General features: G+C 35.9%; 1 long non-coding RNA gene across 1 annotated transcript in view; it reads left to right on the plus strand.

The window, feature by feature from the left end:
- The window catches only part of LOC141521689 (uncharacterized), a 39505-nt gene extending 24962 nt beyond the window's left edge, over positions 1 to 14543 (plus strand). The window contains exon 3 of the long non-coding RNA XR_012478039.1: positions 5887 to 14543. This is a non-coding gene — a long non-coding RNA (uncharacterized LOC141521689). The remainder of the gene's footprint in view (positions 1 to 5886) is intronic.
- The last annotated feature ends 4474 nt before the right edge of the window (positions 14544 to 19017 follow it).

The raw sequence follows: 19017 nt of genomic DNA on the forward strand, positions 1-19017 counted from the left end.
TCATATACCACAATAATGGGAAAATGACCTAAATATAAAATGTCAGTTAACATTTAAAATGAAAAGAGAATGGAAGGAAGATACTCTCAGATCTTTGTTTCAGTAAATATTAATCAGCCAAGAAGGATAAATGAGTTAAAAAAAAAACAAAAGAAACCATTCATGTTATATAATTAAAAAAAACTTTTGCATGAATAAAATCAGTGTTATAGAACAAGAAGAAAGTTACCAGTTGGGAAAAAAATCTTAGGGAAAATATCTTTGCATGAGATAGCTCTAATAAATTCTTATGTCTGAGATATATAGGGATTTTATGTAAATATATAAGAACTAGAACCATTTTCTAATAAATGTTTCCAAAAGGGTGTAAAAATGTGATCAGCATCACATAAAAATGCTCTAATAATAATAAGATAACTACATTAAAATAACTGAATTCTAATATTAATCAAATTTACAAAAATGTTAAAAGATAGAAATAGATAATATGGGGAAACTGAGAAAGATGAAAGTGGTGTAGTGTTGTTGAAGCTGTGAACTGGCCATAATTCTGGGAAACTTTTAAGAATTATGCAAAAATTCATCAAATTTATACCTTTTGACCTTAAGATTCTACTGCTATGAATATAACCCTAAGGAAGTAAACATCAGAAAGAAAGTTTCCAATTATACCAAAATGTTTACTGCACTATTGTGGAAATAGAAACAAAAATGGGTTTCCATCCCCTGGGAATTGCCTGATCAAATTGTGGTATGTTAAATCTTGTCTGGCAAGCAACAGAAATAAAGAAATTTAGGAGACCTTAGTTAAAATGATATATGGCAAAGAAACTGGTATCAAAAGAACAGAAGGCACAATGATTACAGTTCTGTTATTATTGTTCATCCTTATCATTTGAGGTGATATCTTGACTTATCCATGAACTGGATTTAGTTGAAGCAGAACAACATAAAGTCTTCAATCTCATTCTCTTCCAGAGACATCAAAGTCCAGGAAGACTAGTGATAGCCTCAAATGCGGTGGATGACCTTGGTGTCTTTGCTGTCTGATCAAGCTTTAAGTACTCCATATGTGCCCTGCCTTGTGATTATTGGGACAAAGTGTTCTCATCTGTCCATTCCACTGAGGGAAAGTCTTCATGTACTTGGGGTAGACATCACTTTAATTCAGCAATTGGTTTGAGATCTGTCTGTTATCCTCAACCTCATTTAGCCCATCTGCTGAGATAGTTTACTAGGGTGTGACTGCTATGCATGATACAGCTTCTTGGAGTCACAGGTGAAAGTCAGCTGATGGTGGACACCAAAGATAGATAAGCAACCCTGACAAGGTCTCAGGAAGCCTCCGCACTGGAGTGCTAATTCTCCTGGAACACTCCATGCACCCCACAATGACTGCAATCATTAAAGTGGAAGCAATACCAAAAGCAGCCAATTGATTTTAATGTATATCTTGTTTTTAGAGCTCAGAGGATGAAGAATTGCTCCTACAAATAGAGATATAGTGGACTATGTGTGTAGAGTGTTTCTATCATGTTTTGCCTATTCCCCCCGCCCCCAACAAGGAAAGGTTTAATGTGTACATGAATATATCTCGAGAGGTGATTATGATGTGAAGAAAAAACAAATAAGCCAAAGGAATCACTAAAAGCATGTAAACTAAGGAAATAGCCAGAGGTTTTGAGGAACATACTACAATGCTCTGAGGTTCAAAATTCCCAGAGATCATGTTCTGTATCCAGGTAGTTAACTAAAAGGATTGAATAAAACACATATCTCTATTGACTAGAGCTATCTGAAAAATAGAATTTACTCATTTATTTTCTAAATTCCAAATTCTAAATTTCTTATCTCTAAGATAAATTTTCTTACCCACTTTTCCTCTGCCTATTCTAATTTAATACAATCCATATCTAGCTACTGGATCCACATGGCTCTGGAGAAGAAAGTGAGACTGCACAGTCCCCCAGCCCCCACTTAAATCTAATTCATTGCATGTCATGGCATCACCTTCCTGATGTCATGGTCTTCTTTGAGAACAAAGGACAAACAACATCAATCCAATCAGTATTTATAAAGAACCTACTACAATGTGAAGGCACAATGCTAGGCATTGGGAACACAAAGACAAAGTATAAATAAGCTTCCTGTCCTGAAGGAGTACATTCTACATTGGAAATGTCTAGTTTACTATTGATTTATACTTGGTTTTGATGAAAATTTTGATGATTGTAGATATAGAGTACTCAGAATAAAAACTATTGAATTTTAGTGGTTAATGTATAACAAATTTTTAAGACTGAAATAAAAGATTTTTTAAAAATTAAGAAAAACTACTTAGGACCAAAATGAGCTTTGAAAAAAGTAGAATATGATCATTATAAAATGAAGATCTCAAGTCAACAAAAAAAAATGATGGCCATTTTAAAATTTTGTTTTATTGTGTTTGATCTAAAGCAATTATTTCATAGTATAAGGAATTAATATAAAGATTTCATTACTATAAATCATTTTACCAATGAAGATCTGCAGGTTTTTTTTTTTTTAACAATTTGGAATTTTAGAAAAAGCTGTTTTGCATATCAAATTATCAAGTCTTAAGAGTTTCCCAGACTCACAGAGAACATTTATGTCAGAGACTGAACTTGAATTCAAGTTCATCCTGACTCAGAGGCCAGGACAAAGACCACCTTACTATATTATCTCTCCTGTAGGCACTCAGCTTAAAACTAATATCTGGAGAGCTGGAGGACAGCAACAATATCAAACTGGGGAGAATTACAGTTATCTGAATATTTCAAACTTAGAATTTCTTGAATATATAGCAATACCACTTGCCATAACTTTGTTTCTATTCTGTGGAATGTTATCTTTTCAGATATGTGACAGTTATTTCCCACTTGATTTGCCAGATATCTTAGAAAAGCCATTGTCACCGATTTTGTAAAAATCATCTTCCATTAATTTTATCAGCTATCTTGTATAATTCAAGTTAATTCAATTCATTTCATTTTAATTCAAAAAAGCATTTATGAAGAGCCTGCTATTATGCAAGGCACTCAGGATACAAAGATAAAAACAGAATGACCTGCCTTCAAGGCAGAAACAGCATGGACCCAGATAAATAAAAGCAAAATATAGGCAAAGCAATTCCGGGAGAGGGAGAGGGAGAGGGAGAGGGAGAGGGAGAGGGAGAGGGAGAGGGAGAGGGAGAGGGAGAGGGAGAGGGAGAGGGAGAGGGAGAGGGAGAGGGAGAGGGAGAGGGAGAGGGAGAGGGAGAGGGAGAGGGAGAGGGAGAGGGAGAGGGAGAGGGAGAGGGAGAGGGAGAGGGAGAGGGAGAGGGAGAGGGAGAGGGAGAGGGAGAGGGAGAGGGAGAGGGAGAGGGAGAGGGAGAGGGAGAGGGAGAGGGAGAGGGAGAGGGAGAGGGAGAGGGAGAGGGAGAGGGAGAGGGAGAGGGAGAGGGAGAGGGAGAGGGAGAGGGAGAGGGAGAGGGAGAGGGAGAGGGAGAGGGAGAGGGAGAGGGAGAGGGAGAGGGAGAGGGAGAGGGAGAGGGAGAGGGAGAGGGAGAGGGAGAGGGAGAGGGAGAGGGAGAGGGAGAGGGAGAGGGAGAGGGAGAGGGAGAGGGAGAGGGAGAGGGAGAGGGAGAGGGAGAGGGAGAGGGAGAGGGAGAGGGAGAGGGAGAGGGAGAGGGAGAGGGAGAGGGAGAGGGAGAGGGAGAGGGAGAGGGAGAGGGAGAGGGAGAGGGAGAGGGAGAGGGAGAGGGAGAGGGAGAGGGAGAGGGAGAGGGAGAGGGAGAGTCCTAATAATGGGGGAATCATGAAAAGTTTCATCGAGCCAGGTCTCTTGAAGGGAGCTAGAGATTGCAAGAAGCAGAGTGGAAGAGGAGATTATTTTAGCAAAGGATATTAGTTGGTGCAAAGGCAGAGACAGTAGGTGGAATGTCAGGTATGAGAAACTGGAAATTGATTAGTTCGGTTGAACTGAAGAAGGGTATGTGAAAAAAATTATGGGAAATAACTATAGAAAGATGATTTGGATGATAGATTGTGAAGGACTTCTAATGCCAAAAAGAGTATATATTTTTTTCCTAGAGGAAACCACTGAAACTTTTTGAGCAGAAGAGTGGCACTTTTGTAAAATTGTAATTCTTAGGAATTTTTTTCTATATTAAATCTAAATTTCTGTCTCTGCACTGTTTAATCTTTAGGTAGAATGCCCCCAAACCCTTGGACCATTTGAAATAGCCTCACAATCAGTTAGCTCCTAATAAGCATCTAGATAACCCATACTTCACAAGAGAAGTCAAAAAACTTGGGTTCCAAACTCTGTACCATATACTATATCTGTAAAATATAAGAAAATGATCTCTAAGCCCTTTTTTCTAGTTCTGGTATTTTTTGATCCTAATAATAACTACAACAAATCCTGTATAATTCTCAGAAGTTTCTAGAAAGAGGAAGTTATCTGCTTATGAGATCATATTCATTTGGTAAGCAAGCATTCTTAACCTTCCCTTTATTCCTAGTGCAATGGGGGACTTGCTAGGTGACAATGGGTAGAGTGAAGGGTCTACATCAGAAAGAATCTTCCTGAGTTCAAATCTAATCTCAGATACTTATTGTGTTGTTGCCAGAGAAATTTGGACTGCCATTCAAGATTGAGAGTTGTTGAAAGTGAAAGAATTTACATCTAGCCCTGGAATTGAAATAACTCAGGATTTATTTTATAAACCTGCAAAGTTTACAGATTATTCTAGTAAATAGCATGAGGAAAGGGTGAATAACAAATTTTTAGGCAAGGCTACCTGAGAGTAAGGAGGAAGGAAAGAAGGTCTTACTTCTCCAATGGTCTAGGCCAGGAATATATGGCTCTAGCTTAGAAAAAGGAAGAAAATGTCCATTCTTGTATAAAGAAAGAAGGAATGAGAGCTTTTCTTTTGGGTACCCTGACTGAAATGCATTTCTGCAGTGGATTGGACAAGGGTGGCACTTGGGGAGTTGTTTAGCACCTAGCTTCAGATACTCTCCAATATGCACCCTACAGGGGATGGTACTCCAAGGAGGGGCCAAGACAGTGCTCATTGTGCATGAGTGATGCAAGGACACACCAGTACTTGCTGTTTCAAAGTACATGACCTTTAAGTCCAACATGTCATTTCCTGTGGAAGGTGATTTTCAAGCCTATGTCATCAAGTTCGCTAAGACTGGAGTGAAAGTCAAGAGGAAGTATTTGAATTCCCTACATCAGTGTGACCCTGGGTAAATCACTTAATCTGATTTGCCTCATTTCTTCATCCTAAAATGAATTGAAGAAGGGAATGATAAACCACTCTAGTATCTCTGCCAAGAAAGGCCCAAATTGGAATCATGAAAAGGCAGTCATGAATGAACATCTAAGCAATAACAATGGGGAAACAAGAAAATGAAGATCCAGGCCTTAGAACTTAGGGTGGATATATTTGTCTTAGTGGATCATTCAGAATATAAACAGAATATTTTCTGCCTGCTGTCAATTCAATACATAGAACTTTGGAAAGGGGTGGGTGGGTGCACAGCTTCTGCCCAAGATTATTTGAGGGTCTGGTTCTATATGTTGATAAGGAGTTTGCTATTTGGCTTTGGAGCCAGAATAACTCTTCAGAGGCAGAACTGAAGCAAAGTTTGCAAACAAAAAAATTGATATGTACCCTTCCTCAGTCCTTTGTACAATTTTCTTTCCTCATGATGAGAAAAAAATGAACTGTTGGAAGCCTCCCATTTTTGAGAGAAGCCACACTGGTTTAGCAGTTAACTATGGCTCCTTTAGCTCCCTACCCAGTTACCACATGTGTGGGAAAGCATGATGCCTCTATTGTTTTGTTTCATATTTATCCTTTCTTGATCATAGGTAAATGAGTATCTGAAGAACAAATGAGCCATTTTATAACCTTGTGAGCCTTGAAAGTTTTAAAAAACCATTAGAGGATCAGCAGCTGGAATTGCTAGAAGAATCTACTGGTCATCACAGCAACTGAATGCAGTGAAGAGTCAGCGAGTCAGCATAGAGGAGTGAGCTGCTTGATCCAGATTGGCAGTGAATCTAACTGTCATCTGAGACACCATGTTCTGAAAACAAGGAAGATAATCATCCATTGGCTATGCTGCTTCCAAGTGATCTTTGTGGGGTCTTTTGTGAAGGAAAAAAATAATTCATAGAACTAAGAATTGCCCTTCCAGGTGCAGTTGGGGTGGGGGGAGAATTTTGTACCAACCACTTTAAGTTTGAGTCTACTCTCCCCAAGGTCTGAGTGTATGAAAGGGGAGAGTACACCATCCAGTTGTAGCTATCACTGTACTTTTTTCTTTGCTGTATCTTCTCAGAATATATTCCTTTGTTAAAGCTAATTGATATCAATTGGTTGAATGATATTGGGGAACACATTAAATGGAGTTTATGAGTGCTAACATTAGATAGAATACCTCAGTCATTTAGAGTTAGCCCTAGAGCCTTGGGGAAATTTTAGTCAACTACTTTCTAGGGACCCCACTTGCTAAACTAGTGGGAATGAATAAGCCCAGAAAAGGTGCTGCACCAATAGGAATGAACAAATGAGCATTCATTAATAAACAAATATATTCCAACTTTGTGTTGGTCACCAGGGATAAAACTACAAAAGTGAGATAACCCTTCTCCCTTGAGGAGCTTATATTCTTATAGAGGAATATAATACATAGGATAGCATGGACTATGAGAGGAAACTCTGGTCTGAAGTATAAAAATTAAGAGTAGAAATACTGTAAGGTATGTGTTCATCATATCCTTTCTAGTCAAAATGATAACATTGATTTTAGTGCAAAAGAAAGAGTTGGAAGTGAAAGGAGAAACTGGAAGGCAGATGCTATAGTGCCCCTGCTAGGTAGTCACTATTTTTCTCATGAATCTGTAGCTGAGATATGAAGTATGGCTGGGATCAGGGATATATAGGGAATACCTCTATACATCCAGGTAACATAGTACACAGTATAGAAGATAAGACAAAGGATATTCCTAAGATGTTGAGAATTAAAAAAAAAACACTTCAGTGATCCACACTAACTAAAAAATATAGACAAGTTGGTGATGGGGTGCTAATTGGAAATCAATGTCAAGAATCTGTGATTTCTAAGTCAGAGATATCATTCAACATAGATCACAACCCAGATATAATTTAAAAGTTAAGTCTCAGAGAGTTACTCGAAACTGTATCTGAGTAATTATATATATAGTATCTGAGTGATACTAAGTGACTACTCTATAAATTGTTTAATAATATCAGACATGGGATTTGACCTCAGGTCTTCCTGACTCTCAAATCTAGCATGTTATTTAAAAGAGCAAATTCTTTCAGAAGAGAAAACTTCTTGGAGGTGGTAAATCCTAAGCCAGGAAGTGACAGGATAGGGAGAGTTGCAGATTGGCAGAGAGGAGACAAGGAGGAATCTCTTGTATCCTATGAATCTCTAATTTGAGTGAATTCCACAGATTTCTCTAATTTTAGTTACATGTTCTTGATTCTTAGCTGATGCTTTGAATTTAGAAGACATGTGGAGATGTGAAAAAAAGTTGGGTGTGTATTGAGCATATTAATGTAATTTGAAAAACAATCAACCACTCCATTGCAGATAGTGGTAGTATGATTATACTTAGCAAAATGTGGAATCATAGAGCTAGAGATTATGTGTCAATTCCCTCCTTTTGCTGAGAAGGAAACTAAAGTCCAAAGTGAAGTGATTTATTTGCCCACCGTCACACAAAAAGTTAGTGCAGGACCCAAGACCAGACTCCAGACTTTTTTGATATCCAATCAAGTATCTTGCTGTTATTCCATACTGTATCCAAATTCCATGTCTTCTCTGGTAATATAATATTTGCTCAACATAGAAATAATCATTTCTCCTACTGAACTCTCTAAACCAATAATTTACAACTGAATTGCCAATCTGCATTGCCAGAGGCAGTTTCCATGGAGAAAGTTCCTTACTCAGATGAAATCAAGGTCTGAACCAAAAGACAATTCACATGGATATGAGGTAAGTAGGGTTCACATTATTATGCCCATTTTTGCAGCTGAAGAGATTGAAAATCTGGGAGTAAGGAAATCAAGGGAACAAGTATCTGGGGGCAGAATTTAAACCCAAGATTGCTAACTCCAGAATCCAGTACTCTTGCCACTACTTCCTCTCTAGTATCTTGCAAGCATCAGGGGAGAAGTTGAAAGGATTGAACTGTTGTTTTTTTATTCTGTTCTGTTTTCTTTGGGATAGGGAAACCCAAGGGCAGCCAAGAGGTGCAAGCAGACCTAGACAAGTCCCAGATTCATTTTCCAGAATTCAAATTTGGCTTCTTGTTTATTATAGTTCATCCTTCCTAAAGGAAGAATGACATCAGAGTGTCTTGAGGTGCAAATGAATTGGATTTAAGTGATTCAGGATTGTGCAAAGTACTCAGTCTCACCTTCCTCCGGAGTCATCAGAGTCCAGTGGCAAGACACAGGACAGGAGGACTGGTGATGACCCTGAATACAGTGGGAAAATTCACTTCCAAGTCAAGACATCACCCTCTTGAGGTCATTGGTCCTCTTGGAGAAGAAAGAATGAGCAACAGTCTGTGAACAGTAGTAGTTACCCCTTGAGGACCCAATGTAATACTATTATAAATCTTACCTCATATACTTAATTACTTAACTCATTTGCTTTTGTCTTTTTCTGTAAAATAGGCTGAAGAAGGAAATGGCAAATCACTCTAATATCTTTGCCAAAAATAAAACCCAAAATAGGATCATGAAAAGTCCGACATGACTGAAAAATAACTGAACAACCACAGCAGGGAGAACCAATGAGTCAACCCTATCAGTTAATGCAGATCTATAAGTGTTCTTAGAGTTGTCTCTTAGAGTTTTGGGGACTCATTCAGGTTCACAGTATAGCACTAAACAAAAGGAATATTTAGGTCAGATGTCTTAAAGTCATTCTGTAATTGTGAGAGTGGTGAAAACACCCATGGAAGTCTAGGTATTATCAGAATTTCAGAACTCCTAAACTACCCTGAAGAGGAGAGAGAACTTTTCATTGGTTACTTGCTTTAAAAAAGACCAGTGGAAAAACCCCAGATAGGGAAAGATCCTTCATTGCTGGTCCAATGAGCTATAGTTATCTTTTCCATATTTCAACTTTTCTCATAGTGGGTTTGATATATCACAGATTTGGCATAAGAAATTAAGTGGGGATTTGGGGGAAGTTTTGTGGAAGTTATAAATGACACACTCACAGGCCAGCAGATGGCAGAACCTATGACCAAAGATTTAAAATTTTACAATAAGGTAAAGAAGGAAAAAGAAAAAAATTAGACTTCTCTGGTACAAAGGTGGGGGGGGGTGGTCAAAAATTTTGTACAAATTTGTCCATAGCCCCTGCAATGTGGAAGGGAAAACTGTAATCTTCCTGCTCCTTCCCAAGTCTATATTCCTCAAGACATCAGAGTGTCTTGAGGTAAAAATAAATTGGATTTAAATGAGTCAGGATTGTGCAAAGTCCTCAGTCTCTCTGATGAAAAGAATAATAAGAGGTCAAGAAATCCTGGGCCTTTGCAACTAATTTGTTACAACTAACACTTAGCATAGTAATGAGGTTATCAGGGCCTCAGATTCTTTATTTATAGATTGAGGGTGTTGGCTATCACTTAATAAAGAGCAAAAACTCATAACGTTTGACCCAGTAGTAAAAAAGGGGCAAAACAGCCAGCCATTAAACATTCATATAAGGAAACATTAGTTCTAGGCTTAGCTCTAGTGCCAGTCTACTTTGAAACCTGTCTCTTACTCAAAATGTTGAAAATTAGCAGAGAGGGGCGGCTAGGTGGCACAGTGGACAGAATCAGGAGTACCTGAGTTCAAATTTGGCCTCAGACACTTAATTACCTAGCTGTGTGGCCTTGGAAAAGCCACTTAACCCCCATTTGCCTTGAAAAAAAATCTAAAAAAAAAAAGAATATATTCGAAAATTAGCAGAGAAAAAGTAAGGGTGGAATTCCTTGTAGTCTATGTACTTTTAATTTCAGTGAATTCCACAAATTTTTCTATTATTAGTTTTACATTCTTGATACTTATTCAAGCTTTGAATTTGGAAGACATGGAGATTTGGGGAAAGAATATTTTCCTGGATGTCTGTATGTCATTTTTGTCCATATCAAGGTCAACCTTGAAATATACATATATATGTATATTTATTCATGTATTTGTATGTATGTGTGTATATCAATATGTACACATACATATACATGCATACATTTTTGTTTACATGGCTATGTTTTATTCCTTCAAGTAAAATAAAGGCTGTTAAGAGCTGGGACTGGGCCTTTTTTTTTCATTTTTTTTTTTATCTCTTGCAGCAACATGAGGTTTTCCCAAACATTCAGGAAAGGAAGGATTTTTGCTTCATTTAGATAGGGAGCTCCCTTTACCAAAGCATTTCCAAGGTGAGGTACATTGATCTTAAATGACTTCCTCTAGATCCTACACAAGAAATATCTGAGGTAAGATTTTAAATATTTATCCTTCTGATTCTAAGCCCTCCATATTATCTAATATTCCACATTGGATACCATTTTGCTAAGTATTACAATTTAAACTGAAATAGTGCTGAACTTGAAATTTGATTTTGAATCTTATTTTTTATGCATAAGACCTTAATGTAGCCTTGTGTGACCTTGAACTAATCATTAAAGTTCTCTGAGCCTCAGTTTCCCCAATTGTAGAATGAAGATAATAATACTTTAACTATCTGGTAATGACAAGAATGAAAGCATCCTTAATTTCTAAAAACTTACACCCCATAAACTAACTAGATTAAAAAAATACCCATTCCTGACTGCATTCTCCTCTCATTTGTGTCCTAAGGCTTCATCACAGTTTATCAAGAAGATATGGTGTGGCCAGCCAGGTGATGAAGGAGATAGAGCACTGGTCCTGATGTCAGGAGGACTTGAGTTCAAATCCAGCCTCATACATTTAACAATTACCTAGCTATGTGACCTTGGGCAAGTCACTTAACCCCATTGCCTTACAAAAGGAGAAAAAAAGAAGATATGGTATCCTAAAGTGTCAACCAGTACTTGAAGCTCAGAACCCCATCTGTATATAATTAGCTTCTGTCCTTTCTACCTTCAAAGAATTGAATTCAATTTACAGGACTGACTTTAACTAATATGTATTAAATTCCTGTGTGCTTGAGACTTCACTCTTTGAGGGCAGGAATTTTTAAAAAATCTTTGTATCTTTAAATGTCCATCACAGTTCCTGGCACATACAAGATACTTAATAAATGCCTGTCTTTGTTATGGTTATAGGTCTTGCTTTTTCAAATTGGTTCATAACTAGACATAGGATTTAGTAATCCCTCAGTAAAACCACCTTCCAACTCTAGTTTGGCTCATAGACCTGACTTATTAAATAGCTTTGTTGCTGAGCCATCATCTCTGAACCAATAATTCCAACTTCTGGTTAGCATCTGTAACAAATTTTTACTCATCTACAAAACCTTTATTACCAAAGATCTTACTTCATAAAATGAATAGATTTAAAAGATCAACTCTGCTGTTTCTTTTGCTTTTTTTTTTCTCCTCCATGGCTCTTAGTTTTCTTGCTGAATTTCTCTAAGAACCACCTGGCAGAGGTTAAGTGAGTTTTAGGTAAAAAAGGGCAAAGAAACTAGGTTTTAACCATTTTGAAGTACTGGATATTTCTGACCCATTTGGATGAGGAAATACAAAGACGTAAAAGTCTATTTGTTAATCAAAGTCACCCTATTGTGAGGTTAAATAAGATAATATATCATTTTGATATAAATAATTGCTAATAAATATTATTTTTTTTGCAAATCTTACCCCAACATAGAAACCAAGCCATAGATAGTTATGTAACTAGGTATCTAAAATAGATGTTTTATTTTGTGGTGATCACTTTATTTTAAATAATGTTCATGGGACAATGCTATGGACCATTTAGAAATAAGTTTTAAAAATCTATTTTATGTTCAGTTTAGGAAATATTTTAAGTAATGTAAGAAAAGTCATTATACACAGAGGTCCCATATCTAGGCATATTTCCCAGAGAGATGAAACATTGAAAAAAAGAGCCTTATATATACCAAAGGTCCAATATAAACCAAATATAAATAATAACACTTCTGTTGTGACAAAAAACTAGAAACAAAGTAATTTGATTGGACCCATTGATTAGGTGATGTTTGAAAAATTCATAATATGTAAGTGTGGTGAGCTACTATTGTGTTACAAGAAATATAAATATATGGAATTCAGAGAAGCGTGGGGAAAATATAAGGAGAAATAACTAGTATCAGGAGAGCAATATAAATAATGCCTGCAAATATAAACAAAATCAACACAAGAAGGCAACTAATATTACTCTGATTAGGTTTTTTTTTGTTTTTTGTTTTTTTTTTTAGGTTTTCGCAAGGCAAACGGGGTTAAGTGGCTTGCCCAAGGCCACACAGCTAGGTAATTATTAAGTGTCTGAGACCGGATTTGAACCCAGGTACTCCTGACTCCAAGGCCAGTGCTTTATCCACTACGCCACCTAGCCGCCCTACTCGGATTAGTTTTTTATTTTAGTTTTATTTTTTCAATTACATACAAAGCTTTAAATATTAATTTTTTGTAAGATTGTGACTTCCACATTTTTCTACTCCCTCCCTTCTCTCCCCTCCTCCCCTTTACAGAAAGTCATCAGTAACAAGTAATCTTGTTGGTCCTGAATAATAATTGATGAAACATGGCTAGAAGAAAGATAAGGGGCTTTGCATACTCTGTCAATCTAAGTAACTGTGTTGCTTTTACTCATCTATCTATCATCTATCTATCATCTATCTATCTATCTATCATCTATCTATCTATCTATCTATCTATCTATCTATCTATTGTTACAAAGGAGAATTCAGTAGTAGGGGTTAGGGAGGAGAGGCATTCAGGATCAGGCAAATGGATGGCATAAAAACAAATGGCACTAATAAAACTTAAAAACAATTAGCTTCTCATAAAATATAAATGCAGGTTTTCCTAAAAATAGCTATGTAAAACTAAAAGCAAGCATTATATAGAATGAGGATATACTAGAAGCTTTCTTTATGAAATGAGGAGTAAAGCAAGGTTACTCACTCTTTCCACAATTATTTGATTTAGTTCCAGGAAAACTAGCAAGTAATTGAAAAAAGAGAAAAAATCAAAGGCATAAAGAATGACAAAGAAAACATAGGAACTATATCTTTTTGCTGTTAACATCATGGTTTACTTAGAAAATTCTAAGTTATCAGAAAAGATTTTAACTGAGACAATTCATATCGAGCAAAGTTGCAATCTACAAAATAAATTCACAAAAATCAGCAGCATTTCTGTACAATAATAACAAGAGGCAATAATAGATAGAGAAATCTCATTATCAAAACTATAAAATACATAAAATACTTTGAGAATAGCCTACCAAAGTACAAAAAATACTAAAGGTAGATTTAACTACAACGTGTTCCTTAATTATAAAAACACCTTAAAAATAAAGAAACAGGAATGATAGTAAATGTACATGTCTGGGCTGTGCCAATATAATAAAATGGCACTACTACCAAAGTTAATTCAGTTTTGATGCTCTACTAATCAAATTATCAAAGGAATAACTTACAGAATTTGGAAAAACCATAATAAGTTTAATTTCAAAAAAATAAAATCTCTAGCATATCAAGGAAATAATGTAAAAGGCAAAGATGAAGGGAGAATACTTCTAGACCACAACCTATATTCTATATAGCAGTTTTCAAAGCCATTTGGTATTGGTTAGAAATAGAAAAATAGATTAATGAAACTTACCAGGCAAGAGACAATCAGTGATAGTGAAACTCAAAAATCTTGTTTCAGTAAACTAGAAAACAAATCACTAAGGAAAGAACTCTCTTATCTGTTGAAAATTGGAAAAACTGGAAAGTATTCTAGGAGAAATTAGGTGCATAATATCATCTTACCCCATATTCTGTAATAAATTCAAAATGGATATTACCTGAAAATTAAAGATCATTCCATAAAAAAATTAGAAGAGAAGCAGACCATATACTTTTTATAGTTATAAGAGGGAGGTGCATTTAAAAAAAATGTATTTATTTTCACATTATTACCATAGTCTTGCTGTAAAAGTAACTATAACCCCCCCACACCCCTACAAAGACAAGCCTCAAGAAAATTAAGTGAGAGAAAAAGAAAAATTGAATTTCAGTCTGTATTCGGATACCATCAGCTCTGTCTCTAGGATAGATCACCATCTTTATCATAAGTTCATCAAAGAAGTTGCTTCAATAATTTTTTCCCCCACAATTGCTATTGCTAACTGTATTTCCCTCCATTCTATTCCTCTCCACTCCCATTTTTTCTATTCTCTTTCTAGAGGTGAATTCTTATTTTTTTTAAATTTTTTTTATTTTTTTAGGTTTTTCGTAAGGCAATGGGGTTAAGTGGCTTGCCCAAGGCCACACGGCTAGGTAATTATTAAGTGTCTGAGGCCGGATTTGAACTCAGGTACTCCTGACTCCAGGGCCGGTGCTTTATCCACTGCGCCACCTAGCCGCCCTAGAGGTGAATTCTTAATGAAACATGGGATAGAGGTAGTTTAAAAAATAAAAAATAATAAAACAAATCAGAAAACTGATTACATGAAACAGAAAAACTTCTACACAAATAAAGTTAATGGAGGTACAATAAGAAGAAAAGTTGGGGTGGCTAGGTGGCGCAGTAGATAGAGCATCGGCCCTGGAGTCAGGAGTACCTGAGTTCAAATCCGGCCTCAGACACTTAATAATTACCTAGCCGTGTGGCCTTGGGCAAGTCACTTAACCCCATTGCCTTGCAAAAAAAAAGAAAAGTCATTAGATTAAAAAAATTTGATCTCATTTTCTCAGATAAAGATTTAATATTCAAGATATATGTATATATAAGCACTCATATGTATATATGCATATATTCATATATCATTTACAAAAATATATACATAAAAACTAAAAGTAATTTCTTAATAGATACAAATAATTAATTGTTATGAATGAGCAGCTCTCAAATGAAGTATTGAAATTAACAATCATATGAAAGAATGCTCTAATAAAAGAAATGTAAATCAAAACAAAATTGAGAGAGATTTCACAATTCCACTAGCAGCCAAAGATGGCAAAAAAATAGTCAATGTTGGAGGAAGTTATGAATTAGTACAACCATTTTGGAAAGTAATTTATGAATATGCAAATAAGGAGACAAAAATGCTTGTATCCTTTGACAAAGCGATTCCATTATTAGGCTCATACCCCAAAGAGATTATTGGTAAAAACAAAGTTTTCATATACACTGATATATTTATAGTAGTACTTTTGTGGTAGCAAAAATTGGAAACAAAGTAGATGTTGATCAATTGAGAAATGACTAAACAAAATTGTGGTATATTATATCATAGAATATTATTTTGCTGTAAAAAATGGTGACTAGAATCCGTACAAAGCTGTGTGGAAATATTTTCATGATCTGATATAGAGTGAAATAAACAGAGGCAAGAAAATAATATACACAAATGACTACATACAGTAAATGGAAAGAACAGCACCTACAAAATAATCAAAAGTCAGAGTTATAAAATAGCCATAAAGCTACATGACCCTGAAGAAGAGACACAATACATACTTTCCCCATCCTCCATTCTTTTGAAAAAGTAGGAGGATCATAGATCTGGAACATTACATATATTTTCTGATTTTTCTTGAAATATTGATTAGTTTTGCTGATTTTTCTTTTTCTCTTATTTTTTCTCTTTAAAAATATTACTTGTTAAAAGGGCTAGCTCTCTGAAAGTGGGATTGTGGTGAGGGAGTGATACATGGAGACATTCTGGTGATGTAAAAAAATGATAGCAATAAAATTTATTTTTAAAGCAACATGTATATATTCTTTAGTGAAAAATAAAATAAAGTTCAAATATATTCTTTCAGCAAATTTGACATGATATTTGAAAATGTGAATTTGCAAACTATTAAGTAAGAGATTTGCTATTTCGATCTCAAGAAGAAACTTCACTTTATAAAAGGATGCACTACAGGGTTCCTTTAAATAAAGAACTCCCCTAGTGGAGTTAGTGGAAGTATTCCTTTATGGCTCATTAATTATGTGTCAAAGAGATGGGATTGCCAAGAAACTTAAAACTGAAGTGTTTAGGGCCATTGACATTTAAAAATCAGTCAGAATCAATGATGAAAACCTTCAAAATTATAATGGAAGTGGGTGATAATATAACATCAGTATACAAAAATTCGATTTATACAACTTTTGGGAGGAACCAGAGCATATCTTTAACTACATTGAAATATATGTTTAATAAGAATAAGTGGCATTTATGAAGAGTTTTAAGGTATGCAAAATACTTTACAAATGTTATTTCATTTGATGCTTATATGTGCAATTATTGTCCCCATTTTATAGATGAGGTTACTGAGAGAGGTCATATGACTTGCCTAGGGTCACACAACTAGTGTGTTTGAAGCAGAATTTGAACTCAGATCTTCCTTGTTCAAAAAGTTAGGTTTTAAAAGTTGACTTCTCTTTATAGTTATGCTAAATGATATTTACAGACTGAAAGCAAGATATCTGAGGCCAAATGTGAGAGTTTTATTGCATTAGTCCAGGTGAGAGGTGATGAGAGACAGAAGTAGGGTGGTAGTCATATGAGTGGACAGAAGGGGAACATGTCAGAAATATGAAGGTAGAAATGACAAATTTTGGCAATTGACTGCATATGTGTTGGGGGTGGGAAAGTGTGGGAAAGTGTGGGGAAGAATGAGAATTGAAACCATCTTCTTTCTCCTTCAATTATCTTAAAGTACTCTACTTTAGATCATAGAGTAAGTGCAGTAATATATAAAAAGGTGGTTGATTGGTGATTCTTGTTGTCAAAGGAGATCAAAATGATACAACTATGTTACAGGCAATGAAAAGGACAAAAATGGCATCATTATGTTAGAGACAATTTACAGTGTGTCTGTTTGTGGCTGAAAGACCAACATGAGTTTGAAATGTTCTGCCACAGGTCAGACACAAATAACCCATGTGAACTCCTTGAGGTGGTTACTCTAAACTCACGAATCTCATATTTTCTATGAGCTACTTCAATTCTACCTTGCTCATAGAGCACATCACTTTCTCTGATGAGGACTCATCATGCTGGGTGGTCCTGTGCCAGTGTCTCCCATTCTGTACAATCAATTCCAAAGGTAGGACAGGGTCAGATGATGAAGGGCTTTGAAAGTCAAACAGAGGATTTTATATTTGATACTGGAAGTTGTGGAGAGCCTCTCAAACTAGTCATCTTATCAACTATCATATAACTTGCACTATAATAATTTGAGCCTTGCTTCCCCTAGTAGACAAAAAATTCCTTGAAAATAGGACCCCTATCTTGGTTCAATTTTATATCTTATGCCCTTAGGAGAAAAATAAAAGTATTTCACATAGTAATTGCTTAATAAATATTTGCTAGATTGAATTGTAAGCTCCTAAAAAGAGGGCTTCATCTGGAATTCATTATTTCTTTCTACCAAAATTAAGAATGTGTTATGTTTGTTTGGTGGGATAGTGAGTGGGGAAGTTGTAACCTGACCATTTTTTAAAAGTTACAGGTTTCAAAAGCATTTAAAAGGATTACAAACCTGGAAAAAATGCTAGTAATTTTCAATTCCATAGCACTTTATAGTTTACAAGATGCTTTCCTCAAAATAGCCTGGTGAGGGATATAATACTAGCATTGTCATTCCTATTTTGCAAAGGAAGAAATAGGCTCAGGGGCAACCAGTGCCTATGGTCACACGATGTTGCCTGTTTCCAAAACTTTTTGTTCATTTCATCCCTAACTGAATTTCATATGTGAGGACCTGAGTAGGGCAGAATAAATGTAAAACACCTTGAAAGTTATAAGGACTCTGGTAATGGAACAGGGTGCCAGATTTCAGGTCTGAGACTCAATTTATTCTCTGTCATTTACTAGCTGAATGCATAGTTAACGGTCCACACAGTGACTTTCCCTATTGCCATTTTGCTCTATTGTGGGTTTGTGTAAGAACTTTAATGGGAATATTTTGGGAGTTTAACAGAAGCCACAGATGACACATGAAAGCCAACAGATGATACAGAAAAAAATTTAGAAATTCAAAAATTCATAGAATATATGTATTGTATAATATCAGCATATTTTTATCTGTTAATACCATAACAAATTAGACTCCTCTGTTAAGAAGGGAGGGTCAAAAAATTTTATTCAGATTTTCCAGATCGTGGCAAGGGGGGGTGGGAAGAGGGGTTGCCACACCTCTAACCCCATGATATAGAAGGGATAACTCTATTTGGTTAAAGGCACTTAATTTCTCTGAGACTGTTTCTTCATCTGCAAAATTAGGGATTGACCTAGAAGCAGGAGCCCAGGTTCTTAGCCTGATGCCCTTAGGCTTCATCACAGGCTTTGCATCAAACTAACTGCCCAAGGATTACACGACTCAGAAAAGGGTAAGAACTCCTGGCCCAGATGATCCCTAAGGCTCCTTGCAGCTGCAAAATAAATGAGTAGAAATAAAAGCCCGATCTGGATCTATTAGTTCCTAGTAAAGGAGTAGAAAAATAACAACCATTATGCTTTAGACTGGTTACTGTTTAAACTTGGTTAAACTCTCAAGGCTTTCATCATCTCATTTTCATTATTATCACTATCAAGTATTTACTGAAAATCCACTCCCCAGGTTTCAGGAACTGTGGAATTAAGAATTTTGCTTAGGTAAAGTTTTAAGCTCAAGTCTTGCTGCATCCAAGTATATCCTTTATCTTCTAGCACACCCCTTAGCTGTCACTGAGCTTACATTATTAGTGTGTTAATGTGCAAAGAGGTTTGAATTCAGAGTCCAAGGACCTGGTTTTGATTCCTAGTTC

This window comes from Macrotis lagotis, chromosome 4, assembly GCF_037893015.1.
Source record: "Macrotis lagotis isolate mMagLag1 chromosome 4, bilby.v1.9.chrom.fasta, whole genome shotgun sequence".
Taxonomy (NCBI): Eukaryota; Metazoa; Chordata; class Mammalia; order Peramelemorphia; family Peramelidae; genus Macrotis; species Macrotis lagotis.